General features: G+C 38.5%; 1 protein-coding gene and 1 long non-coding RNA gene across 2 annotated transcripts in view; both read right to left on the bottom strand.

The window, feature by feature from the left end:
• Positions 1-14237, bottom strand: part of kl-5 (male fertility factor kl5) — an 871112-nt gene that overhangs the window by 128411 nt on the left and 728464 nt on the right. The gene's annotated exons all lie outside the window — the stretch shown is intronic.
• Positions 12568-14048, bottom strand: LOC138929180 (uncharacterized). The gene is made up of 3 exons (XR_011445626.1): positions 13643-14048; positions 13446-13588; positions 12568-13391 (listed from the first exon to the last, which is right to left on the bottom strand). It is a non-coding gene; the product is annotated as an uncharacterized lncRNA (long non-coding RNA).

Genomic DNA, 14237 nt, shown 5'->3' with positions numbered 1-14237 from the left:
TCTATGAGGTCATGCTGTGCCGCAGTTTGGAGGACATTGGACGTACCATCTGATAACCAACGAGCTCCAGGTATATTGAAGTCTCCTAGAGTTATTAGTTGGTCTCTCTCTATCTGTAAGCATGTTGGAAACAGCCTGAATTGCCGAAAGGTGTTTCCAATAAATAGGCTCTTTAGCAGATGGAGGAACGTAAGAACAAGTTATATAGATAAAACTACCTGGAAATGATAGTTTTACACAGATAAATTCAATACCTGTGAGATCGTAAATTTGAACCAGTTCGGAAATAAGGGTGGAGTCAACGGCAATTAAAACTCCACCACCTCGCTGGGAAAGACGCTCCAATCTATAAGTTGTGTACTTACCCGGAAAAATTTCGGAGCTGAGAATCTCCGGCTTTAACCAGGTTTCGGTAAACACAATCACCTGGGATGCACACGAAAAACTATCAGAATACAATTTAGAGAGCTTGCTGCGTAAGCCTCTAGTATTCTGATAGGAAAGTAGGAGGGAGGTATTTAGTTTTTTGGCACTGCCGTGACGCCCGCTTTCGCTGTTGTTTGTGCCGGCCGTGAAGGCCGTTTTTTCTTTATTTTTACCTCGTACTCTTTGACTACAGCGTGCTCGGGCCAGAAGTCACCAGAACAAATTGTGTCAAAAAGCTTAAGGGAGACACTTATCTTGAAAGATGAGATATCTCTGGGGTATGAGAAATTGAATTTTTCCACTTTCACATTTTTGGCTTGTATTTTGCTCAGTATATGAGCTATTACATCTTCCGATGCGAGATCAGGGGCAAGCCGAGAAACAAATAATGTTTTTAATGGTGGAATAGCAGTGATGGTCTTTGGTAACGCAGCATTACCGACTTCTGCTAGTGGTTCAGCCCTATTTTTGCCCTTTGGGATAGCTAAGATTTGTTTTGATGTCTGCGGTGTCAGAGATTGAGACAATTTATTTCAAAAAATTTTTGTGGCGAAACGGCTAAAGTTAGCTTAATGAATTAAATACTATATAATAACACAACATTTGCAAAATTTTTGATACATTTTCTATTGCATAATATTAAGAGGTAGGGAAGTTATAGGGAATCTCCGAAGTCGCCTCCAAAAAATGTTGGTTTGCGGTGTACATCCTAACAGTCCACAGAATCATCCGATCTAAAAAATTATACCTCATTCGTTAAAGGATAAATGTCCGGAGGTACTCACGTTTTTATTTTAAAAAATGTTCCCAGATTTTTTATAAAACTTCAAAGTCAAAACCCCGATTTTTAGCTAAAAATTAAGTTAATTTGTAAAATTAAAAAAGCTCGTCGTGAGTACCTGTGGAATTATCTAATGAAGTTATGTTCCAAATTTCAAACCAATTGGTTCAGTAGATTTTGAGTTATCGTGTACACAGATTTTTAAAATGGCATTTTTCATGAGAGCGCTTTAAACTTTGTCATGCGCATGCATTGATCACCAACCGACGCACAGTAGCGCCTCTCGAACAATCAGCGTTGCAAAAATCAAAAAAGTCATGTTCGCAAATCGCATTCGATTTTAACCATACTTATTCGACAGGAAATTTAAAAAGGATTCAGAATCTGCAATAAAATCAATTTTAAGATTTTTTTTGTAGAAGTTATGAGCATTTAAAGTTGAACTTTGTTTCGTTTTTTGCATCATACAAAAAAAAATTTGTAAATTGGTCGACTTTCAGGTAATATTACAAAAAAACCATAAAACCAATGGTCATGGTTTTTACTTTAAATGATAGATACATTCATAAACTATTAAAGAACCTAAAAAAAACGACACTTTGGTTTGGGCTTCTACAGGTTAATCGCTACCTGCCAGGTGTCCATTTTTTTCACCTTTTTCTGCCTAAAGTAGTCTATATCTTCTGACGCCAATGACAGCCACTGACTACACTATAACTACAAGTTCCGTGGATCTTTCCTGGATCAGAATTAACTTTCATCGGCTGCGTCGAGCTGCGTCTGCGGAAATGCAACGCAAAAAACCAAAACAACTCAGAGTAAAATATACCAAAATACCGACACAATTTCATACATTTCTAGAAATATACTAACTGTAGCGCGTGGCGGTTACACTTCGGATTAAAAAAAAAAATTTTTTTTCAGTTTTAAAATTATTTTTATTTGAGCAAATACATAAAAATAAACATAAAAAATTAAATAAAAATTTTTGTTTAAAAATTGTTTTCATTGAAAAAAAATTATTTTTTCACTTTGATACCCTTTAAAAAGGCGTATTTGTAGGCGTGGTACTTTATGCAGTACATATATATATTTTACAACAATTACCTGTCCAATGCCGTTTAAATTATTCGATTACCTTATTTGGTTCAAAAGATATGATTTTTGCAACGCTAAATGAGAAAAAGCGCTACTGTGCGACGTTCGTTCAACTCTGCATAACTTCGTCAATGTTCCTATGATCGATGTAAAACTTGGACACCATTTTCGTAGGTTGAATATACTATTTTTATACCCTTGCAGGGTATTATAATTTTAGTCAGAAGTTTGCAACGCAGTGAAGGAGACGTTTCCGACCCTATAAAGTATATATATTCTTGATCAGCATCAACAGCCATGTCCGTCTGTACGTCCGTCTGTCTGTTTCTACGCAAACTAGTCCCTCAGTTTTAAAGTTATCTGAATGAAACTTTGCATATAGTCTTCTATATACTCTCACTGCTATATATGTCGGAACGGGCCGGATCGGACGACTATATCATATGGCTGCCATACAAATGTTCGATAAATTTTTAGAAAAAAATTATAACTTGGCTGTTTTTCAATATTATTCCATCATAGGTATAGAGATATAGCCATTTTATAGAATTACAAAACTTTGGTAAAAATTTTATGAAAATCGGACCACTATATCTTATAGCTGTCATGGGAACGATCGGGAAATTAATCGAAAAAAAATTATAACTTCGTTGTTTTTCAACGTATTTTAATCTACTTTGAGACATGAGCTTTTAGTATTATTTCAGAATTTTGGTAACAATATTATGAAAATCGGACAACTATATCATATAGCTGCCATAGAAGCGATCCGCAGATGTAGAGAAAATGTAAAGCTGGGAATGTATAACTGTAACTGTCAAACTGTAAACATAATAAGTATGGGTAAAATGTTATGAAACTCTGTTTTGTGTCTGTTTTCGGCATTATAATTTATGATATAAATATGAAAACCAATCTGCAAGGGTATGCAAACTTCGGCGTGCCGAAGTTAGCTTCCTTTCTTGTTATGGGTTGAATTACAGTAAAGTTAATGTCAATATATATTGTTGTTAGATTTGTGACTGTAAGAAACTGTTGTGTGTCGCGTGTAACGTTAGAAAATCTGACGGGTTACTGAGGATCTGAGCTGCGGGGGCACGCTATAGTATCCGGCTCTAGCTCGTCGGCTTTGGGGGTGGTGGTCTTGCTTGACCCAGACCTCTGCGCTTTATTATTAAAAGAATCGAGAATTGAGCGTGCTTGCGACAAAATAAAAGGAACTAGAACTAAACCGGAATAGAAAACAAATAAATTCAGAAGGAAGGAAAGAGAGGAAGACTAGAGATTTGAAGAAAGAAAGTAAAGGATTGAGAAAGCTAATTTTGCGAGAACACGGCTGTTGTTGTGCTCGCGGTATGCCCACCCAACCTATGATCACCTTCCTTCGGAGGCATAACTCCGGTGACCCCTTTCGGATACCCTACTCTCACGGATTCATCAGCAGAGTTCAAAAAGTTTTAGTTTTAGGTATTCATGATTTTAATCGTCTTTTCTAATATTCTTATAGCTAGAATAATCTAGGAACATTGTAAGATAATAGTAGATATAGCTAAAGGAACAATAGATGTGGTAATATTGACCCTAAATAAAACTTAATCGAAATTTCTCTAAGTGTAGCTGATCTAAAGAGGTAATCATTTTTTTTTTTAAATGAACAAAATTATACTAAATTCGCAGCTATATTTAGATTCACTTTAACTAACTGTAATTAAGTTTTAAAACTAATATTATTGCTGAAATTCATTTACTTGTTTCAAAACTAAGCTTCATTTTTAATCGAGATCAATTATAATAGATTCCGTAATCTAGATTTTATTTCTATTAGTTAACGTAATTGTTTTAGAGAAAAATGTAAGCTACTGATTTCGAAAAGTTGCAAAAGATAATTCATTTCAATTTCAATTTAAAGGAAAGCATTAAGTTGAGATCACTTCTCTCATTCAATTTGTCGAAAGAACACAATACCATTGGTTATGTAACTCACTCAGGATAATTCCAACGAAGAAGATCGATCTCCGGCGTGGTTCACTGAAAAGGAAATTCGACAGACCCTTGCTTCCTTCAACTCTATAACTTTTCGATGCCATTTAGAACTGGCCTTAATTCATCGCTACTCTAACTTTAACTTTTCTCGATTTAAGAAACTTTATAGATAGTTAAACTAAATTAATTCGAAGAATTTAAATTAATTCAAAATTCACACATTAATTCAAAGTATGTTTTGCCTCTGGGCACTTTCTTCACAGTATTCCAGAATTGTATTCGATTTGTTGACATTTGATTCGCATTTGTCTCTCAAAAATAACTCTGCTTCGTAGCACATTTAAATTGTTTTAATTCATGTAGATCAAATCGGCTGCCACAAAAGCGAGAAAAAGGAGTTTGGCTAAATTCGTTAGGCCATGCCAAAAGACAAAAATATTGAAGTGAGGTTAAATCTGATCGGCCACGGCAAAGGCACAAAAATATGGATGTGAGGTTAAATCAGACATGACTCGCAGGTCAAAGTTTCGCTACAGGAACCATGAAAACACAGAGAAATCCCTAAACGGCTCCTGGTAGAGATGCGTTGCTCGATCAGGCAACGATGCGCTGCAGGATTACTCTCCCTCGAAGTTTAGCAGCGCAGCCATGCTAATTAGACATCCTTACGGCTCGCAAGCCCCTCCTAGGAGGCCACCCGAGAGGGGTGCTCCTTAGGACGCTCTAGAGTTCAGCAGAAGTTTTCGATGCTTGTTCCTGAACCCTCCTTAGCTCCTTTTAAAGCTCCTTAACTCGTTACGAGATTATTCCGTTCCGAGTTGACAATTCCTTAACTCGTTATGAGTTCATTACGTGGGGCACGATCTGTAAATGTAATTTAATTAAGACCGTGTCGCACTGGCGGCGGCTATGGCGTACCTGTGCCCCAAATATAGTAATCCTGGGAGTTTCGTGCTCGGTTCTCCACTGATGATGATTACTGTGCCGACTAGGCGCCAGCAACGGCGGCGAGGAGCCCCGTCTGGGTCTCGGCAGCGCCGGCAAAAAGCTAAGTTTGCGATCTGCAGAAAATTCGAGGTTAAATATAACCAAAATACAGACGCAAGCTTACTCACTTTATAAAAATCACTTGTGGCACTTGTTCACCACTTTATCTAACCGGATGCCACTTCGCGATTTAATATTTCGCACTTTACAGGCTTTTTAACTTAATTTTCTCGAGTAGAGAGACGCACGTCCACTTCTGCTGCCGGTTCAATGAAAAAGAATGGCCGCAGGAAATGAACTTGACAGCCTGGTCAAAGGACAACAATCTGGCAACGCTTTTAAGCTTGCCATCGATACTTGATCGATATGGCTACACCGATCTATTTCTGATCTGGTAACGCTTCTAAGCTTAATATCGATACCTACTCGATATGGCCACACTGATCCATGTCAGATCTGGTAACGCCAACTTCAGGATCTCAAATTCAAATATTAATTGAAATTGGTTTAAATCTGAGATAAAATACTAAACGAATTCTGGTCTAGCCAATCGGGTAAGCACAAATCGAGACAACTCTGTTCGTTTCTCAAACGAAATTGTTTAATGAATATTTCACTTTGCAGACGCTACAGGCGCCGTTACAAAGCCCCCCTGCCACAATCAGACTAGGGTATTTTTTTCCCTAGAGATACCCTAGGCTGATACCGCCTGGAGCGACTTTACTGTCGAATATCCTTTGCGTGATAATTTCCCAGGACTCGACCTTGCAAGTCTTCCAATTCATAATATGAACTTCCTAGCTTTTTCCTTACTCGGGCTTTCACAAATGTGGGCCCGAATTTAGCGTTATATCCGGTTTGAAAGCAACTCTGTTTAAAATTGCGACGGAAAACTTCCTGTCCTACAGCAAAAGATATTTCTCGCGATCGCAAATTATACCGCTTTTCGTTCTGTTCGTGTGCTTTCTGCATTTGCTTAGTCGCATCTTCCCGAATCAATTCGAACGAATCTTGCCGATTGAACATTAATGAACGATCGTCTAACATGTTCAACTTCCTCAACAAGGAATATGTAGAACCTGTGGTTACCATATGTTGACCAAAAGCCATATAGTATGGAGTAGTCCCTATACTGGAATGAATTGAGGATCTTAAGGCACAACATATTTTATTAAGGTACTCGTCCCAGTCCTTTTGGTCCGGACGTAGATAAGCTCTTATGCCAGCGATAACAGAACGATTAACGCGTTCAGACGCATTGGCTTGCGGCGAATGGACAGCTGTTAATGTATGCGATATTTCGTACTGCCGCATCAGTTTTTGAAATGCTTCGGAACGAAATTGAGAACCGTTGTCAGACACAACTGTTTCCGGAACTCCAAAAGTCATAAACAGCTCTCCTTCGAGATATTTAACTACGACACTCGCATTTATCTTCTTAACTGGTTTTAAGAAAATAAATTTAGAAAAATGATCGAGAACAATAAATATTCCGATATTTCCACTTCTAGAACGTGGGTACGGTCCAAGAAAATCAATGAAAATTCGCTGAAAAAGTCTAACCGTTTCTGGCGCTTTTCCCAAAGGCGGCCTAAGAACATGACTCGGTGACTTCGTAGACTTGCAAGTCTCACAAGAACTAATGTACGCTTTTACGTCAGGCACGAGTCGAGGCCAAAAATAGTATCTTCTCACTCGTTCAATTGTCTTATGTATTCCCCCATGAGACGCTAAAGGACTATTGTGCGCTTGAAACAGAACTTTAGATACTAAACCATTAGGTATCCATAACTTCCATGCATACTCATCATGCTTTTGTTCACCAGTTAGATGTTCTGCTTTTCTGTATACATATCCGTCTTCAGCTTTAAGATCCGGAAAGTTTGTTTTATTAGCCTTAACTTTTGCTACCAAATCTCGGTATTCCGGAGACTTAAATTCTTCCGAGTTTAAATCAACGAGTAAACCTTCTTGCAGATCTACAGCTGCTATTTCATCCTCGTTTACACGCGATAGTGAATCGGGAACAACGTTCAAAATACCCTTACGATGTTCGATTTTGAAACGATATCTTTGCAGAGCTAATGCCCATCGAGCTAAGCGTGAGCTAAGGTCGTGATTGGACATGAGCCATTTTAACGAAGCATGGTCAGTTATGATTTTAAAATCATGACCTTCTACATAGGCTCTGAAGTCTCTCAGCGCTACTATCGCAGCTAAACATTCTTGCTCAGTCACAGTATAGTTGCGCTGAGCTTTATTCAACTTCTTTGAAATAAATGCTATCGGGCGCTCGTCTCCTTTTTCGGATACTTGCACTAGCACTCCACCAACTCCAGACTTGCTAGCATCACAATGAATGGCGAATGGTTTAGAAAAGTCTGGGCTGCATAAAACCGGAGCTTGACTAAGGCGACTCTTTAACACTTTAAATGCTTCTAACGCTTCGGGTGTCAAGGAAAATTTCCGCTTTGTTGTCATGAGATCGGTCAACGGCGCAGCAATTGTTGCAAAGTTCGGTACAAATTTACGGTACCAACCACACAAACCCATAAAGCTTCTCAAGCCTCTCAGAGTTTTTGGCACCGGAAAATCAGTTATAGCCTTTACCTTTTCAGGGTCGGTTCGAATACCACCATCTCCTATTATGTGACCTAAATAGCGAACTCTCCGCATACAGAAATGACTTTTGCCAATATTGATCGTCAATCCAGCACGCTTGATTTGAACAGCTATTTCTCTGAGAACTCCCAAGTGACTCTCAAAGTCAGAAGAAACTACTAAAAGGTCATCCAAGTAGACAAACACTTCATTCCTAAGATGCGCGGGAACGACTTTATCCATTAAACGAGACATGGTACTGGTGGCATTACATAGCCCAAATGGCATCACCTTAAATTGGTAAAGAGGCCTACCAGGGACTGTAAAAGCAGTCTTATCTCTAGACTGAGCTTCAAGTGGCACTTGCCAATAAGCATCTTTTAAGTCGAGACTTGTTATGAACTCGGCTTTAGGTAAGCGGCTTAAAATTCCGCTGATCTGGGGAAGTGGATACGCGTCTTTTTCAGTGAAACTATTGACCTTACGGCAATCTAAACAGATTCTCACTTTGCCTGGTTTGGTGACCATGACAATAGGTGAAGACCACGCGCTATCTGATTCCTCAATCACGCCTAGTTTTAACATTCTGTCAATTTCTTCATACATACTCTTCTCCACTGCAGGCGAAACTGGGAAATGCCGTTGTTTTATTGGTTTAGCATTCCCTACATCAATCGAATGAGTTATCAAGCTAGTCTTGCCAAGACCTTCATCGGTAAACGACGGAAAACATTTTATGACACTAGCTAGCTTTGACTCCATCTCTTCAGATAAGTCGTGTTGATCAACTCCGACCTTTCTGCCAACATCACTCGATTCGAGTTCTGATATCTGCAAATTCTTCGGAAGAAGATTATACAGCCTCCAAAAGTCTATACCCAAGTAAAGATCTTGTTTTAGAGAAGGCACTATATAAATAGTTAAAGTCTTTGATACACTACCATATTCTACATCAGTTTTCATTCTGCCTACAATACGTTGTGGACTTCCATCTGCCGTGGTAGCACTAATATTTAGAGACTTATACGCTTTTTCTGTAGAAATTATCTCTTTAGCTAATTCACCGCCGAAACAACTAATGGAAGCACCGGAATCGAGTAACCCATAAACAGTACGATCGAGTACCCGAACAGGCAAAAATGGACGAAGATCTCTAGTTCCAGTAGGAATACCACATATATATTTCAATCCGAGAGTGCAGTTTTTGACATTCTGCCAAAACGTTCTGATTCTCCTAGAACTTCGAGATGTTGATTTCTGAGTACATGATTCAAGGTAAAAGCAAGGTATTTTTGTTTCAGATATATCTTTGATTTTACAATGCAGTAAACTGCCATTGTTAATTGGAACGTCAAGTGTTTTAGATGGTGTTGCTTCTAAATCTGCAACAACCTTTAATCGGTCATTGTTGACTGATGACGTGCGGCATTCGAAGTCTTCACTTTGTGTTGCAACTTCGTAATGCCGAATTGCGAGTTTTTTGTACACTTAACACAATTCGGTTTATAAGTGTTAGCTGCTCCACAGCCGTAGCAAAATACACGCTTTTCAGACAGACAATCTTGGTATCTATGCCCCTCTTTGCGGCAATTCCAACACACCAAGGAAAATGCGTCAACTTCTAAATCGTTATCGGATTCGAATTCAACTTGAGAATCTACTTTCGAACTTAACTCCGAGACTTCTCGTCGAAAAGGAGTTACTTTAGTGTAACCGTGCGAATGTTTGACATCGTCAAGAAAAGCTTCGCGTCGACGACATATTTCTCTCAATTCGGGAACACTTCCAATATCTACGTTCAGTAGTTCGTGCCTTATTTCAGGTCTTAAATTGTTCTTAAGAACACGTGCAAGTTTTCGGGAGGACCATGGTGTCTCCAATTGATCGATTAAAACGTTTACACTGTCATAAAAACTGTCGAAGGTCTCATTAGGCTTTTGTTTTCTGTTTCGTATTAACTCTTCTATGTCTACATCGTCTCTTCTTTGACGAAATTGACACCGTAATGCGGAACATAGCCTGTCCCAATGAACTTCGGAAACTGATTTGTGGTAGCGCCAATAAAACTCGTTGGCTTTACCCTCAAAGAGAACGCTAACATGCCTACAGAGAACTGGGAAGTTTCCTTCTAACGTTTGGTGCGTGAGGGCTTCTACTCTGTAGATAAAATTATCTATAGTTACACCTGATCCTGAATATTTGATTTTTCATCCGTTCAGGATGTGAACTACTTTGTCGGGTCTATTTATGAGATCAGACGAAGAACTTCTATGAGAAACTGGCGATCCAGTGTTAGTCATAAACCTATTTACATTAGGTATTTGTTCACCACCGCTAGTTTGTGGTTGGATGGCTTCTACTAACGGTGTAGGCGTAGTTGACCTTTCGTCACCATTAGCAGCAGAATTAGTAGGTGTTGCAATAATACTTTTAACGCTTTCAACCACGGTAGCTTTCACTAATTCGGCCATTTTCTCCGATAAAATCGTGAGCAATCTACGCTCCATGGCAAGTAAAGTAATAGCATTAACGTTATTAATTTGGTTGCTATCTAACCTAACTGACGTACTAGGCATATCCTCTGATGGATTTCTAGTTTCGAAAACCTCTGTTTGACGACTTCTAGATTGAGATCGTGTTTGTAACCCTTTATTTTCTGTTACTGGTCTACAATTGGTTTCGCAAACGGGACAGAAATCGCTTCTCTTAAAGTGTAGTTCTATACACTTCTTGTGGAACTCATGTTTACATGACGTTTTAAAAATGTCAGTTGCAGACTTGATCTCAAGTTTACACAACGGACAGACTGGCTTGGTTACTCCCTCAGAGCCCTTGTCTGGAGAGTGACCTACTCCCATTTTAAGATAAGGTAACGATAGAGATAAGAGATAAGAGATTTCAAATAGCGATAATCAAGATACAATAACTCAAACCAACAACGAAATAAGATAATAGCAAAATAATACAAAAAAAAATATATATAACAAAATCTTTTAGAAATTTGAACTCAATGCTTGATGTCCCCGTGTCGTAGGGTACCGATTTAATTAGTGAACTTTCTCGGAAAATATAGAATTTGAAGAAACAGAGTGGTGTGGTTCGCATCTTTAAAAAAAAATAGAACCAACAGAGAGGATGTCAAAATTTGCAAAAATATCAAACGGACAACGGCTTATTCGCAAACAAAACCTTTGTATTCCTGTTATAACTCTAACAAAATCTAACTCCTCTGAGGAGAAATGAAATTTAAATCTTACTGTTAGTCATTCGTGGATAGAGTACGTCTATATGACAGAAACTCTATATTCCAAAGCGATTGAATCTTACAAAAAAATTAAAATTCCCAAAGTTTAGTTTACGCAACGATTTGAAAAATTTGGACAGGGCCAGAAGATCAACCACGGTTCGATTCATCTGTATTTTCCTCCACCCAATTCTTTCTCACCTTTGCGTAATGAGGAAAATCTTTATCGTTTAAATTTAATCGTGGCCAAGAAGAAAACCCAAAGTTCTCATTCCTTGTTTTCCTAATCAATTAACAAATGAACGAAAAAAATTTTGAGAAGAAAATTAAAGTTGAAAATTTGAAAGTATAGAAAAGATTTTTGAATTTATCTATCTGTGAGTCTCAATGAGGTATTACTGTACTCACTGAGGCCCCACACGTTGGGCGCCACTTTTTTTCTTATTAATAATAAAATTATAACTGTAGCGTGTAACGTTAGAAAATCTGACGGGTTACTGAGGATCTGAGCTGCGGGGGCACGCTATAGTATCCGGCTCTAGCTCGTCGGCTTTGGGGGTGGTGGTCTTGCTTGACCCAGACCTCTGCGCTTTATTATTAAAAGAATCGAGAATTGAGCGTGCTTCCGACAAAATAAAAGGAACTAGAACTAAACCGGAATAGAAAACAAATAAATTCAGAAGGAAGGAAAGAGAGGAAGACTAGAGATTTGAAGAAAGAAAGTAAAGGATTGAGAAAGCTAATTTTGCGAGAACACGGCTGTTGTTGTGCTCGCGGTATGCCCACCCAACCTATGATCACCTTCCTTCGGAGGCATAACTCCGGTGACCCCTTTCGGATACCCTACTCTCTCGGATTCATCAGCAGAGTTCAAAAAGTTTTAGTTTTAGGTATTCATGATTTTAATCGTCTTTTCTAATATTCTTATAGCTAGAATAATCTAGGAACATTGTAAGATAATAGTAGATATAGCTAAAGGAACAATAGATGTGGTAATATTGACCCTAAATAAAACTTAATCGAAATTTCTCTAAGTGTAGCTGATCTAAAGAGGTAATCATTTTTTTTTTTTAAATGAACAAAATTATACTAAATTCGCAGCTATATTTAGATTCACTTTAACTAACTGTAATTAAGTTTTAAAACTAATATTATTGCTGAAATTCATTTACTTGTTTCAAAACTAAGCTTCATTTTTAATCGAGATCAATTATAATAGATTCCGTAATCTAGATTTTATTTCTATTAGTTAACGTAATTGTTTTAGAGAAAAATGTAAGCTACTGATTTCGAAAAGTTGCAAAAGATAATTCATTTCAATTTCAATTTAAAGGAAAGCATTAAGTTGAGATCACTTCTCTCATTCAATTTGTCGAAAGAACACAATACCATTGGTTATGTAACTCACTCAGGATAATTCCAACGAAGAAGATCGATCTCCGGCGTGGTTCACTGAAAAGGAAATTCGACAGACCCTTGCTTCCTTCAACTCTATAACTTTTCGATGCCATTTAGAACTGGCCTTAATTCATCGCTACTCTAACTTTAACTTTTCTCGATTTAAGAAACTTTATAGATAGTTAAACTAAATTAATTCGAAGAATTTAAATTAATTCAAAATTCACACATTAATTCAAAGTATGTTTTGCCTCTGGGCACTTTCTTCACAGTATTCCAGAATTGTATTCGATTTGTTGACATTTGATTCGCATTTGTCTCTCAAAAATAACTCTGCTTCGTAGCACATTTAAATTGTTTTAATTCATGTAGATCAAATCGGCTGCCACAAAAGCGAGAAAAAGGAGTTTGGCTAAATTCGTTAGGCCATGCCAAAAGACAAAAATATTGAAGTGAGGTTAAATCTGATCGGCCACGGCAAAGGCACAAAAATATGGATGTGAGGTTAAATCAGACATGACTCGCAGGTCAAAGTTTCGCTACAGGAACCATGAAAACACAGAGAAATCCCTAAACGGCTCCTGGTAGAGATGCGTTGCTCGATCAGGCAACGATGCGCTGCAGGATTACTCTCCCTCGAAGTTTAGCAGCGCAGCCATGCTAATTAGACATCCTTACGGCTCGCAAGCCCCTCCTAGGAGGCCACCCGAGAGGGGTGCTCCTTAGGACGCTCTAGAGTTCAGCAGAAGTTTTCGATGCTTGTTCCTGAACCCTCCTTAGCTCCTTTTAAAGCTCCTTAACTCGTTACGAGATTATTCCGTTCCGAGTTGACAATTCCTTAACTCGTTATGAGTTCATTACGTGGGGCACGATCTGTAAATGTAATTTAATTAAGACCGTGTCGCACTGGCGGCGGCTATGGCGTACCTGTGCCCCAAATATAGTAATCCTGGGAGTTTCCTGCTCGGTTCTCCACTGATGATGATTACTGTGCCGACTAGGCGCCAGCAACGGCGGCGAGGAGCCCCGTCTGGGTCTCGGCAGCGCCGGCAAAAAGCTAAGTTTGCGATCTGCAGAAAATTCGAGGTTAAATATAACCAAAATACAGACGCAAGCTTACTCACTTTATAAAAATCACTTGTGGCACTTGTTCACCACTTTATCTAACCGGATGCCACTTCGCGATTTAATATTTCGCACTTTACAGGCTTTTTAACTTAATTTTCTCGAGTAGAGAGACGCACGTCCACTTCTGCTGCCGGTTCAATGAAAAAGAATGGCCGCAGGAAATGAACTTGACAGCCTGGTCAAAGGACAACAATCTGGCAACGCTTTTAAGCTTGCCATCGATACTTGATCGATATGGCTACACCGATCTATTTCTGATCTGGTAACGCTTCTAAGCTTAATATCGATACCTACTCGATATGGCCACACTGATCCATGTCAGATCTGGTAACGCCAACTTCAGGATCTCAAATTCAAATATTAATTGAAATTGGTTTAAATCTGAGATAAAATACTAAACGAATTCTGGTCTAGCCAATCGGGTAAGCACAAATCGAGACAACTCTGTTCGTTTCTCAAACGAAATTGTTTAATGAATATTTCACTTTGCAGACGCTACAGGCGCCGTTACATGTGAAAGCCAATTACAGTAACCCTTACGGCCCGAATTATGTGTGTATTTTGTTGTTGGCTTTGTGGACTGTAAACTAC

Source organism: Drosophila kikkawai, chromosome X (genome assembly GCF_030179895.1).
Source record: "Drosophila kikkawai strain 14028-0561.14 chromosome X, DkikHiC1v2, whole genome shotgun sequence".
In the NCBI taxonomy this organism is placed as follows: Eukaryota; Metazoa; Arthropoda; class Insecta; order Diptera; family Drosophilidae; genus Drosophila; species Drosophila kikkawai.
The sequence above is the reverse complement of the archived record's forward strand: the minus strand, read 5'-3'. Positions and strand labels throughout refer to the sequence as shown.